Source organism: Dendrobium catenatum, unplaced genomic scaffold (genome assembly GCF_001605985.2).
Source record: "Dendrobium catenatum unplaced genomic scaffold, ASM160598v2 fragScaff_scaffold_665, whole genome shotgun sequence".
Taxonomy (NCBI): domain Eukaryota; kingdom Viridiplantae; phylum Streptophyta; class Magnoliopsida; order Asparagales; family Orchidaceae; genus Dendrobium; species Dendrobium catenatum.
The window spans coordinates 2,865,667-2,878,370 of record NW_021319127.1 but is presented as its reverse complement, the minus strand read 5'-3'; the positions used below and the strand labels follow the sequence as shown (position 1 = coordinate 2,878,370).

Here is a 12,704-nt window from a genome sequence, read left to right as displayed (position 1 = left end):
ATGTAAATGGGATAATTTTGATTGTCATGTAAATTCCCCCTAATTTAAAAAGGTCAAACCAAATATAGCACATATAATGTTCCAAAAAACATAGAAGCTAATCCCAAAATAAACGAGCAAAAATAGATTAAAGACATTATGAGTGCAAAAAGATACATTCAACATTATAATGTTAACATGCATGCAAAAGTCTATAACGGTATTTTTAATAAGTCAAATACTTAATTGTCAATTAACAATCTTATAAATAGTCTGATTCTCAGAGGATAATGACATGTTATTCGAAGCAAAGCTCACCAGGAAAACCAGGGACATATGGACAAGGCAAAGCCAAGCTTCATCCTAAGGGATAAAGCTACAACAAAGAGAAGAGCACTTCTCTCAGGCCATAAAGCAATGGACTTAAACTTCACAACTAAATCTTATTATTTTGAAACCTTATGCAAGTAATATTAAGAATTGTTATCTGAAATTGAAGATTTCATTATCCCAACAAGGGACATCAGTCCTCTTATCATCCGAACAAAATCTTGCTAACCATAAACCTAGTCAAGCAAGAACTTAAAGTAACAATCAGATTTTAAGACCAGCAATGAAGCTTAAAACAATAACTTAAAGATTAAGGATACAAGCATGATGAAGGCCGGGAAAAACTAGAAGACAAGCCTTTGTTGATAAAAGCAGTCATATTCCTTGCATGTACACACGGGCTATCTGGATTTGAAATAATGATCGTCCAAGTAAGAATTAGAAAGCCTAACTGCTGCTCTACTCATGCCATCGAGCTACTTAGGTGAGAGACATGCATTAAGGTTTGTGCAACTCAACAAAGATAAGACAATCTAGCAGATGAACTGAAGAGAAGAGAACATCAATTCTACAAGCACAGACATTCCAAACTTAACAAGTAAATGAATTTTTCTATGCAAACTAGTTTCGAAGGGCAAAATTATTGTGTATACAAAAAAAAAATGATTAAGTGAGGAAGCTGCAATCAAAAAGCTGGAACACCAGTCGATACTCATTTATAAGGCATTGTACAGTTATATAGGTTTATCTTTATCATTTTGCTTTCTAGCTACTTTATGTAAGTAAAAATGTAGCTTCATGCTAGTAAAATTTCACAAGCCATTCTACATAAGCTTCATGTGATATTGTTGCAAGTCGATATGATCATCTAAAAACCAAAAGATGGCCTTTTCAAGTGAAGTTATTCCCCATGGAAGAACTCAAAATAATTTGAATAGTTGAACTACCAAATCTTGAACTTCTTCTTGAAAAGAAAAGATTCAACAACAAAAATATAATTCATAAATAAGTTATCCATGTGAGGCATTTATTTTCGTATTCACATCATATCAAACATTTCTTCCTTCACAATCCTAAACATTTTCTAATAGAATAGTGATATTGATATATAAACCTTTGGATGTAGTCACCAAGACATGCATCCATCATGTGCACAAGGGGAAGCCACCTTCACGAAGAAGTGAAAGTTCATCCACCGTGTACCATTTTCATGACATCAGCGGTCATTCCAAGCATGCAGTGAAAGTCCTAGAATTGTCGCCCACTACATGTATACGCATGCATAGGCACAGCTACTCTTCACAAGGTTGCCCTGAAATAAGTATACACCAGAGCCAAGCAACCATGTGCAACATGTAATAAATTGGCACTAAGATTCATACACTGTAATTTATTCCCTAACTTTCAACTAACTCGTACAAAAACCAAAACTCAGAGAGAGAGAGAGAGAGAGAGAGAGATCAAATTTTTTATCTTGATTAAAACCCATAAGAGAGAGAGAAAAGGAAGAGAGGTAGAGAAGACGAAAAGGAGAAGAGTACATATATGAGATCACTGAATTGCCCAACATTGAGTAAAGCTTAAAATAAAAATTCCACAAATTTTGAGCCAAATCTAAATCAACATGAACATATAAGTGGAGTCTATAGCTTGGAAAAATGGCTTGAACTCAAATTCAAGTCAATTTTGAGTAGCTCGCTCATAATTTGACTCCAGCCAACTACATAAATAAGCTTAGTCGGCATTATATTTAAACAAATAGATTGTTGGCTCAGCTAGTTGTTTTTTCAAGCACAAGATCTTCGATTCAAATCTTCCCTTCATCTCTCTTTTGCTTTTAATTTTGAGACAGTTAGAGCTAATTTCAAACCTGCTAGGAACTCTATCCATTTCAATTTTGAAAATATTGAACTCAAAAGATATCAATTCTGACTTGAGTTTGAGTCAAACCAAACTCCATGAATTATGAGTTTGATTTTGGGAAAATTCACACGTGCTCAAGTTGAGATCCAGCCTACGCATAAATTTATTTAATGAAGTCAATTGGTTTGGAAAGCATAAATCATTTCAAGTTTACCAAGCTTAGAAGTTGTTTGATTGCATGCATGAAAAAGTGGGAAGAGAGGAGTAAAAGGAAGTGGACAACTTCAGTTATCTGATTGAAATTATAAGCAAAAGAAGTCATAAGAAAAATTCTTACCCATTTATTTTTGGGCTTATGCTCTGAAATCATTTCCATATACAAATACATTCATACAAAAAATAGCATAATTTATTATATAATATAATATTTTAGATTTGTATACATAATACTAACAACTAACGCACCACTTCTTTGTACGGCGTATAAATATATATAACATAATGTAATAGTATAATAATTTTTATTAATTCCTTATATGTACATAATATTTATATTATACTTGTTGCGTGCTGGAATATGCACGGCGGTAGAGAAATATATAGTTTAATGTCTTAGCATTGTACGAAGATCCAACACACAAGCAGATAAGAGAGAGAGGGAGTAGCGTTCATTAGAGACACCAGAGTTTTTACGTGGAAACCCCTAAAAAGGGGGAAAAACCATGGGTTCGACCCAGTTTGAATGAATCCACTAGAAATTTGGAGTCAATTACAAATAAGGGCCTTCCTTCAGAGAAGGCCTTGGCTTGATGTCATAAATGTACATCATATATAGCACATTACATGGTGAGAGTTACAATAATCAACATAGACATGTTTGTTTGGTAAGTAGGACCATAGTTGATAAGATAGAGGCTGGAAAGACCGTATTTAGCAGAAGACCGGGGTCAGAAAGTCCGTTGTCTGGTGATGGAGGTCGGAATGACCATAGCAGACGGCGGAGGTCGGAAGGACCGTAGTCGACAGAAGACAGGGGTCTGAAAGACCGTAGTTGGCAAGAGACCAGAGTCTGAAAGACCGTAATTGTAGGGAGGTACTCTGATAGAACTCTGGGCATCAGGTGATGCCCAACAGAAGTCCGGGCCTAAAGTGGTGGTCTGGAAGAAGTCCAGACCTCAGGTGGTGGTCCGGCAGAAGTTCAGGCCTTAGGTGGTGGTCTAGCAAAACTTTGGGCGTCAGGTGGGGGTTCGGCATAACTCCGGGCGTCATGTGGTGGTTCGGTAGAAGTCCGGACCTCAGGTGGTGGTCCGGGAGAAGTCTGGGCCTCAAGTGGTGGTTCGACAGAAGTCTGGGCCTCAGGTGGTGGTCCGGCTGAACTCCGGGCATCATGTGGTAGTCCGGCAGAACTCTGGGCGTCAGGTGGCGGTCCGATAGAAGTCCGGGCCTCAAATGGTGGTTCGGTAGAAGTCTGAGCCTCAAGTGGTGGTCTGGCAGAACTCCGGACGCCAGGTGGTGGTCCGGCAGAACCCAAGGCCTCAAGTGGTGATTCGGCGGAGCACAGGGCTTCATGTAGTGGTCCAGCGGAGCTCAGGACCTAAAGTAGTGGTCCGGCGGAGCTCAGGGCCTCAAGTGGTGGTCCAGCGGAACTCAGGGCCTCAAGTGTGGTCCGGCGGAGCTCAGGGCATCAGGTGGTAGTCCGGCAGTCAATGCGTCAGGCGATGGTCCGACGGAGGTGAGGGCCTCAAGTGGTGGTCAGATGGAGGTGAGGGCCTCAAGTGATGGTCCGACGGAGGTGAGGGCCTAAGGTGGTGGTCCGACAAAGCAACGACGTCAGTCAGTGGTCCGGCGGAGGTGAGGGCCTCAAGTTGTGGTCCGGCGGAGCTTAGGAGCTCAGGCGGTGGTCGAGGAGGAGCTTCTTCCTTCTCTTCTTGCTCCGGTCCCCCACTTTTCAAGAGAAATGAGGGGTCTATTTATAGATTTTTGGAGTGACATGGCCCGTAAATAGGTAAGAGATCAAGGGTAAATGGGGAGTGGTTGGATGGACGGACGATGTTGAATCCCTTAATCATGGATCATTTGATGGACATTTGAATGTCTTAGTGATGTCAGATTTTGTGATCTTAGGCTCATTAGATTTGTCTCGTCGAGCCGCTCGATTCGACTATAAGCACGTTATGTTTGGAAACCGTTTGGTAATCCAAATTATGGTTCGAACCTTCCAGCAGCGCTTCTATCCCTTGATTTGGACCCGTTTGGGCTCGGATTGGGTTGGATTTGGCGTCGTTGGGTTTGTATTCTCAAGACGCTCAGTTCGACTATAAGTTTGCTGAAATTGGAGTTCGGATGGTCCCAATTTTAATTTTGGAAGTTTCCAACTTGATTTTGCATCGAGATTCGTGCCCGATCAAGATAATTTTTTGATGACGTAATCAATAGCTAAATGTGAAAATCATTAATAAATACATACAGACACTTGTGAATATATACTATATATATTATATATATATAATATATATAAATGTTTCATATAAATTTAATCTTATAAAGTATAATTATTTTTTTATACTAATGAGTTATGAGTTCAACATTATTTTAATTCGTATACAAATTTTGAAGTTCATCAATCATCTACCTTTGATGTTGTCTTCTTCTTTTCAAATCCAAATTTGGTTTAAATATCAGTCGAAGATGGCCACACCAAAATTTCTATAAGGAATCCATAGCAGAAAATCTCCATGCGCTCATGACCACCACATCTCATTGTTAAGAAGGCATAATATACTCATAGCAAGGTAGAGATGATTCAATGATGTCAATCGGTTGGTTTTCTAATCAATGATTCTTATGGATTGGTATCAAATGGCAAACACTCAAAACAGTGAGCATCACTAATCTTCTAGATACACCTTTTCCAAAGTAACAATAATAAGCTTAAACCTATATATATAATATATTATACCATATAAACGTAGTGTTAGGCAGTTTCATAAATAGAGATTTATGTATGATCTAGTTATGTGTTGTTTAGTTTTTAGATTAATACCAAAGATTCGTAAACAAGAGGCATAATCCTAATACATATTTTTATGTTGGGCACAAACACACTAATTGTTACTTACAGAGAGTATAACGACGAAGAAGACTCACAGAAAATATGATTTTATCGGAAATTTGTTTAAATTAGCAAACGTAGTAATGAATTTAATTAATACCCTGATTTATTTATTTTCCTGAAGGAAAACAAAAATGTAATCAATCAGCTTTGTTCGCAACTATAATACAAAACGTAGATAAATATTGGTTATAAATAAAATTGTGCTACATTACTTATGAATCGGTACTTTAGTGCAAAAAATATTATAACGACTTGACGCATTGTAAGTGAGGAGCCAAGAGGAACCGAAGCAGAGATATGAATCTGCACAACAGGTGGGAAAAATGGACTGCCTAAAATGACAACAATGGACGTTCTATATAGTTCACGCAATCCGGCCTGGTTATGTTCTGTGATGCTTGATATGCTGATATGCGTTACGTGGTGGTGCTTGTCTCATGCTTTTACGGCGCTCACCTTCTTTGTTCTTGCATGTTTTAATTCTTTTCCTACCGCCTCCCGGTTTCTACTGATTTTTTTCCGCGGCTTCGGGCTTTCGTCTTTCCTTGAAGGTTTTATTTCTTCCTCTTTTGCTATTTTTCGGATCCCGGTTCATGTTTCCTTCGCATTTTCCCTTGTTTTTCCTTCCTACTTCTTTTTTTGCCTTCCCTTCCTTCTGCCCTTTCCCTTTCGCCCCTCAGCTACTTGCCCCTTTTTTTCTTGCCTTTTTGGCACTGACCGCTTCCTCATCGCATTTTTTTCATGGGTCTCCTTCCTACCGGCCAGCTTTCCCCATTTCTTAACGTGCCCGCATTTCCCCCGCGCAGCCTGCTGTTCCTCGCAAGCTTTCCTTACCATCTCTTCTTGCCCCCCCCCTGTTTCATCGCTCCTTTATTGCTTTGTCCCGTCCACCTCTTATGCTTTTTCCCCATCTTTAAGCTGTTGGCCCTACCCTGGGCTGCACGTTCCTCCTCACACCCTCCCCTCCCGTATTCCCTCTTGTCCCCCTATTCATTGGTCTTGCCCCTTGCTGTCCGCGTCCCTTTTGCATCCCTCCTCTTTTTATCGCTTACTACTCCTTCTTCCCCTCTTTTTGGCATTTCACCCCTTCCCGTATTCGTTTCTCCTTGCCCCTAATTCTCCTCTCTTTCTTCTGTCTACATGCCTCCTCATTATTGCCTGCTTGCTTGCTCACGTTTTAACCCACTCTTATCTCTTTTTCCTCTTTCCTCTCCTACTTTTCTTTCCTTAATTCATCATCCGTTCCTCTTTCTCAGATGCAATCTGTGAACATCTCACCCTCCTCCCGCCCCTTTTTTCCTCTTTTTTTCCATCCACCCCACTGTCTCCACTATTTTCCTTTTCTCCTCCTCTGATATCTTTGGTCACACAGCTTAACCTTCGTGCTTTTATTCTGATATACCTCTCTTGTTCATGCATTTTCTACCTCTTTCCTTTCACTTCTTACTTTGTCTCACCTTCCGGAAAATTTGCCACACTTTTTCACGTTATAGATTCTCACGGCCATCCCGCCTTCTTCACAAACGCTACGTGGGGTCCGTTCTGATCTTCCTTTTAAATTTGTATCCAACCTTTTGTGTCCTTCACGCTTCACACGTACTCAATTTCCCTCTCTATCTCAATAATCTACGGTCATTTCTCTCCTGTTTTCACCCGTCTCTTTCGTTTACCTCACAGTTTCTCACCTACGGCTCTCTACAATTACCATCTCCTCTGCCTTAACTGGGTCTTGAGGCCTGGGACTTCCTTAGTTAACACAACTTCTCACATTGACCTCACTCGTGTCGCAGGTTGAGTTATCCCACACCCTAGTCCTTCTAGTCCCCCCCCTGACCACTCGCTGCGTACTTCTCCTTTTCCATCTAATTTCCGACGAGCATTTTCTCATATTTCACTCTCGTTTTTACTCGACGTCTTTTCGTAATACCTTGGCTCGTGAAGTGGCCCACTTATTGCTTTGATTTACACCTCTTTTGTGGCCCTTTTTTTAGCCCTTTCTCATTTCCTATTTCTCCATTTTTTATTCCACACTTGTTAAATTCTTGTTTGCTCTACTCTTTTTTGCAACTGCGACATGGAGCAAGTTGCTCTTTAATTTATTTTCTTGTCAACATTTCGTATTGCATCCACCCTATCCCACTGTCGTTGTCTCTTCGGCCCTGTTGTACAACACAATCATTCTCCTACTTTTTGTTCTCTTTAATTCTCTGCATTTCCTCCTTTCTATATTTTATTTCCGAGGTTGACTGTTTTCAGCTTCCCGTGCTTGCCTCCAGATACGCTTCTTGCCACCCCGCTCTTGTTTTCCACCTGTGCTCGTGCTCTAGCACACTGTGTGTGTTCATGCCTTACTCCCTCTTGTTGCCGCTCCGTCCTGTGAAGCTTTTTCTTTAGACACCGTGTGCTCTCTGCATACCCGTCCCCGGCAATACATACCTCCCATCCGTGTCGGCTCCGTCTTTGTCGTCTCCCTTACCTCCTCTTTCTTTTCCGGCCACCCGTCTTCTGCTAAGCTTATCCGTTGACCCCCCCACATCCACCCCGACCGTCGTCTTCTTTCGTGGCTGCGAGCCGATTCTCTCCTTTTCGCGCTGGATTTGCCGTCTCTTGGCATGCTTCAGGCATCTTCGCCTTGCTCCCTCTTTCCCTGCTGCGCTTGATTCCCGCTCCTGCTTTATTGCAGCTGCTATAGGTTTCCCGCCACCCTGCGCACCTACCATCTCTTCCTTCTCTTGCCTAGTTGCCCTTCCTCTGCTGCACCTTTCTGTTTTGCTTTTGTTTTCTACTTCGATCTTTCCTGCTCCTTTATTTTGCTCATGCTACACTGCTGTTACCTTTTCCTTTTCTTTCTTGTTTTTTGTAATTTCCCCTATCCTGCTTTGCATTGTTTTCTTTCTTTTTACTCTCTGACTTCTCCCCTTCATCGGTTGTGTCCGCGTCCGTCACCCGCCATCCTGTTTTTTGTCCAGCCTTGCCATGGTCTCGTATCGTACTCGTGTCCCTTCCGTGTCGCTGTTCCGTATCGTGCCCCATCGTTGTCCCTTACCTGCATGCCTTTGGCTCGTTTTACCTCCCCTCCATAGTTTGGTGTGCTATCCGCGCCTGTTCATTGGTTCCACCAGACGTTGCCCCTCTCTCTCTGCATTAATTTCTCCTCCTTCACATGTAGCCCCCATTCGACTCTTGCATGCCTATCATAATACAGCCTTCTGCCTACTCTCACACCTTTGGTGCCCACCCTTGCCTGTAATTTCAGAGTGAGACGATACTCTGGTCATATATCCATGTAATCCCTCCCTCACTGGTTACCCACTATTTGTTTCCTGCGTTTTCATGCTCAATACTCCTCATCTCAAATTGTCCTTGGTCTAATTTTGTAATTGTAGACTTCCATCATTGGTCCTTTACTTACCGGGTCTCCTCTATATCCTCCCCTTTTGGGCCTATATCCTTCCTTTGTCCCGATCCTACGAGGTACAAGATTGCTTCATCTTGGGACATTAGCCCACTCTTTTGCAGTTAGCTCCTCACATATCACTATTTCATCACTTCCTTCATTATGTCGCGCATTTTTTTGCTTACTTCTAAGACTTCATTTTCACTCACTCTTGGTGATCCCTTTTTTGCTATTTTAGCAGTCCTCAATTGGTATTATCTTTTTCGTAAGGGCCTTCCCTTCGTGTTCGCTTCCTGCATTCCTCCGTTTGCTTTCCTGCTCACCTATTGTCATACACTATCGCCTCCCCTCCATCTATGGTCTCTAAGTAGATAAAGTAAATACGCTGTACATGCTACTGTATAGTACCTCCACCTATGCACCAGCAAAAAATAAGTTATCATGCAACGACGTTTTATTCATACTCTCCATGCCTTTTCGCTTTATCCAACAACTTGTCCCGTTTATATTCCCTTGCATCTGCATGTGTGGCAGTCTCTCTATTCCTCTCTCCTTGCCATATCCCACTGGCTTAAAGACCGTGCTCTCTGGTTAATTTTTTTCCAGTTTTAATCACGCTTCTCTATACAGGTTGTTCTCCTCGTTTCCCGAGTTATCATCCACAGCTATCAGCTTCGACTTAATGTTGTTCGGTCACTGCTACCTTCCTATTACTGCACTGCGCTACACTTGTCTCCTGTTTGGTTCTTACATCTTTGCTTCACTTTTCGCCCTCTCTTACCGATGTTTATACAACTCCCCTATTTTTGCCCTCATCCCCTCTACTCTCCCACCCACTGACGGTGCATCACACCGTAACGCTCCAACATCTTCTGTACCATCATCGTACTCTTTTTCTCCTACACTCACGGTGAGCGTACGGGGGAACACGGACGCGCTTTTTGTGCATGCTGTGGACGCTATGTATGGTGCCATCTTTTATATTCCTTTCTGTGTGTTAGCTCCTTAGTGTTGAGCATCTGTTCTTGCTTTTTGCACTATCCTGTAGGCGGGTTTTACCCTCCTCATTCGCCCCACACATGCGCCGTTTGTGTAAGCTTTCATATGCCTTGTCCTGCCTTCATCCATCTGCAAGCTTCTCTGTTGCATGCTTGGCCTGGAGCGTGCACACCCTCGCTGTTCCATACTTTCCATCACGCACTCGACTCGCCCCTGGATGTCATCCCGTCTGTTTTATTTCGTCTATGCGGCGCGCCCTCCACAGACATGCCTCTTACAGGTACGGTCTGTGGTGATCCCCGCTCGCAGTCTGGCGTACTTCCTGCTTCCTTTGCCACCTTCTGGTGGACCTCTATTACGGATCTACTCGCGTCGCTTTCGCTGTGTACTTCATTTATCATTGGGGCCTGCACGCCTGCGTCTGCGGCGCTACCAGCTCTGCTGGCAACGCTGGGCCCGCGTTCCCATTGCTGGTCTCCCTCCATCCACGTTAATCACCTAGGATTGGATAACCTGCTTCTGCATTTTACTCACGAGCTTCTCCCTCCTGACGATGATACACACGTTTTGTCTGTGGAGCCCCCTCCACACTAGTTGGCAGTTTTTCCCTTCTGTCCCTCCCTTCTTTGTCCAGGGCCGGGAATTACTTCCCTATTTGGCGGATTTTTTCGTACGCCCGTTCCGCCCGGACCCTTTGCAGCCTCCCACATTCACGCCCCGGGCCCCTTCTGATGTGGTTTTTATTGTCCGCCTTACATGCCCGCTAGTGGATGTCACAACATTTGCTTTTCGTGCCTGGCTTATAGTTTTCTCTTAAGCTTCTTCTTCCTCCCTTTTCCACTGGGCTTTAATTTTCCGGACCACTTCACCTTTACTTCGCTTTGCTCTTACTGCCCTGCTTTCCTTGCATTCCTTTCAGTCCTGCATGTTGTTTGCTTTCTCTGTTCCGCGGACTCCATCTCCGCGCGATCCGGGCCTCTTTTCTGGCCCCCTTCCCATTCTCTTCTATCCCTGCCTTGTCCGAGTTCTTGCGTTTGCGGGTCCCCGCGCCCCCCGGCCTTCGCATCCAGGTCCCTACTCTCTGTTGCCTATCGATCCGGCTACCGCGCCCTGCTCTATCGGATACTGCACGCTCCGGTCGCGACCTGTCTTTCTTGACCTCCCGGACTCACGGGTCGACCGCCGGACCACCCTTTCTCCTTTCTCACACTCATCTCTCCACCTAAGCACCATCGCCCCGCATCCTCTTTTGCTTACCACTCCTCACTTGCCCGTACGATCCTTTGTCGCCTCATCCCCCTCCGTAGTTCATTTTACAATCTTATCTAGACTCCCCAGCTCTAACCTATTTTCTCTCCGTATAACAGTTTCTCTCTTACCTGATCCGGCCTGAATCTCTGCTTGCGACTTATTACCCGTGGCTTTTGTTCTTTGCACCCTATCTAATATCCTTCTTCCCTACCTTTATCCTGCGCTTTTGTACTTCCGCTCATCCGGTGACAGCATTAGCCTTATCCTTCACTAATTTATCTCCTTTTATCCAGGACGCGCCTCCTCCAGTCTTCGAAGTGACCAGCGCGCATCTTGCTCGCCGCCCGCACGTCACTCCGCACGGGTCTTTTTTTTGGCTTTTTTTTTGTTTTTCCCTCGGATTACGCTATCCGCTCGGTGTGTCTTTTTACCCCTTCCCTCGTCTTTTCTTGGATACGCCCGACGTCTCCGCCCTATTGGCGGTGTCATCCGTGTCTGGTAGTATCCTCTGCAGCAGCCTTTCTAGTAGGTGTCTCGTGCCCTGGGTTTTTCTTACCCCACCCCCTATTCCCGGCCACTTGTTCTTACCCTCTCCTGTGTTCCGCCGGCTCTTCGCTTTCCTGCCATCACTTGCGCTACCCCCTCCCCACGGACCCCCAGTCCCTTCTCCCTAGCACACTTGGGCAGCTTTTGTCGCCCTTGCCCACCAGACTCCTTATCTTTTTCCCTGCTTTACCACGCCCACTCCTAGGCCTTCCCTTTCGCTACTGCAGCCTTTTGCCCCGACATGCCTTAACCCGCACCATCGGAGACGGTGTTCATCACCGGTCCCAACATCTTTGCCCTCCTGCACCTCGTTGGGGCCCTCACTAGACCCGTTCTCTGCTACTCGCGCTCATGGGCTCTTCACGCCCGTCGATTTCACGCGACTCTTATGTCTGTTCCTTTCGCCTTCTCCTCTCTGCAAGTTTTGCGGCTCCCTTGCAGTTGTTTGTTCCCTTCACCCTGCTACACTATTTGTTTTTCACATGTCGCACCGGTTGTTCTTGTTCTTCGCGTACGCTTCCCCTGCCACCAGTGGCGCGTCGCTGTTTACGAAGTTCGCCTTGTTAGCCGGTCGCGGTCCTCCGCAGACGCCTTAGTATACACCCGTCTTCGCACTGCCATTTGTTTTTGCTTCACTGAACGCCTTTGCTTTTTGATACGGGCCCCTGGCCCTGCTTCCATGTGCTGCCGCACGTCGTCGGCGCTGCTTTGCTGTTGCTTTCCCCGTTTGTTCATCTCATTTGATTGTTCTCACTCGGAAGTTTTTTATGTCTACCGTACCTTTTTGACCTACCTAGTTTCACTGCCTTCTACTGCCATGTTCTCGGTGCCCGATACTTCTTTCTTTTTTTCCCCACGTATCACGCTGCTGTTACTCCCCTAGACACTTTTAGCACTTGTGTTTGCTGCTCCCAACCCTTCTGTACTTGGGAGCTTGTCGTCACTGGTACGCAAGTTAGCGCTGCCTCTCGCCAGATGTCCTGGCTTTAACTTCCATGACTCTCACTATGCGATTCTACTATTCCCCCTCTCTATATTTTTTCCCCCTGGCGGCCGCCAGCTGCTTCACTAGGATCCATTTATCCTACTCTCCTATCGGGCCCGTCCTTGAGCACTGCACGACCCCTCCTCTTTGCCGTTGACCCTCCATGCAGTTGCGCACTGCTTTTTGATTCTCTCTATTCTTTGCCTTCACTGGTCCTTACCCTTATATGGCCTGACCAC

At 44.5% G+C, this 12,704-nt stretch overlaps 1 protein-coding gene across 5 annotated transcripts in view; it reads right to left on the bottom strand.

The window, feature by feature from the left end:
- The window catches only part of LOC110092136 (probable E3 ubiquitin-protein ligase HIP1), a 29,977-nt gene that overhangs the window by 5,460 nt on the left and 11,813 nt on the right, over positions 1-12,704 (bottom strand). The window lies entirely within an intron of this gene.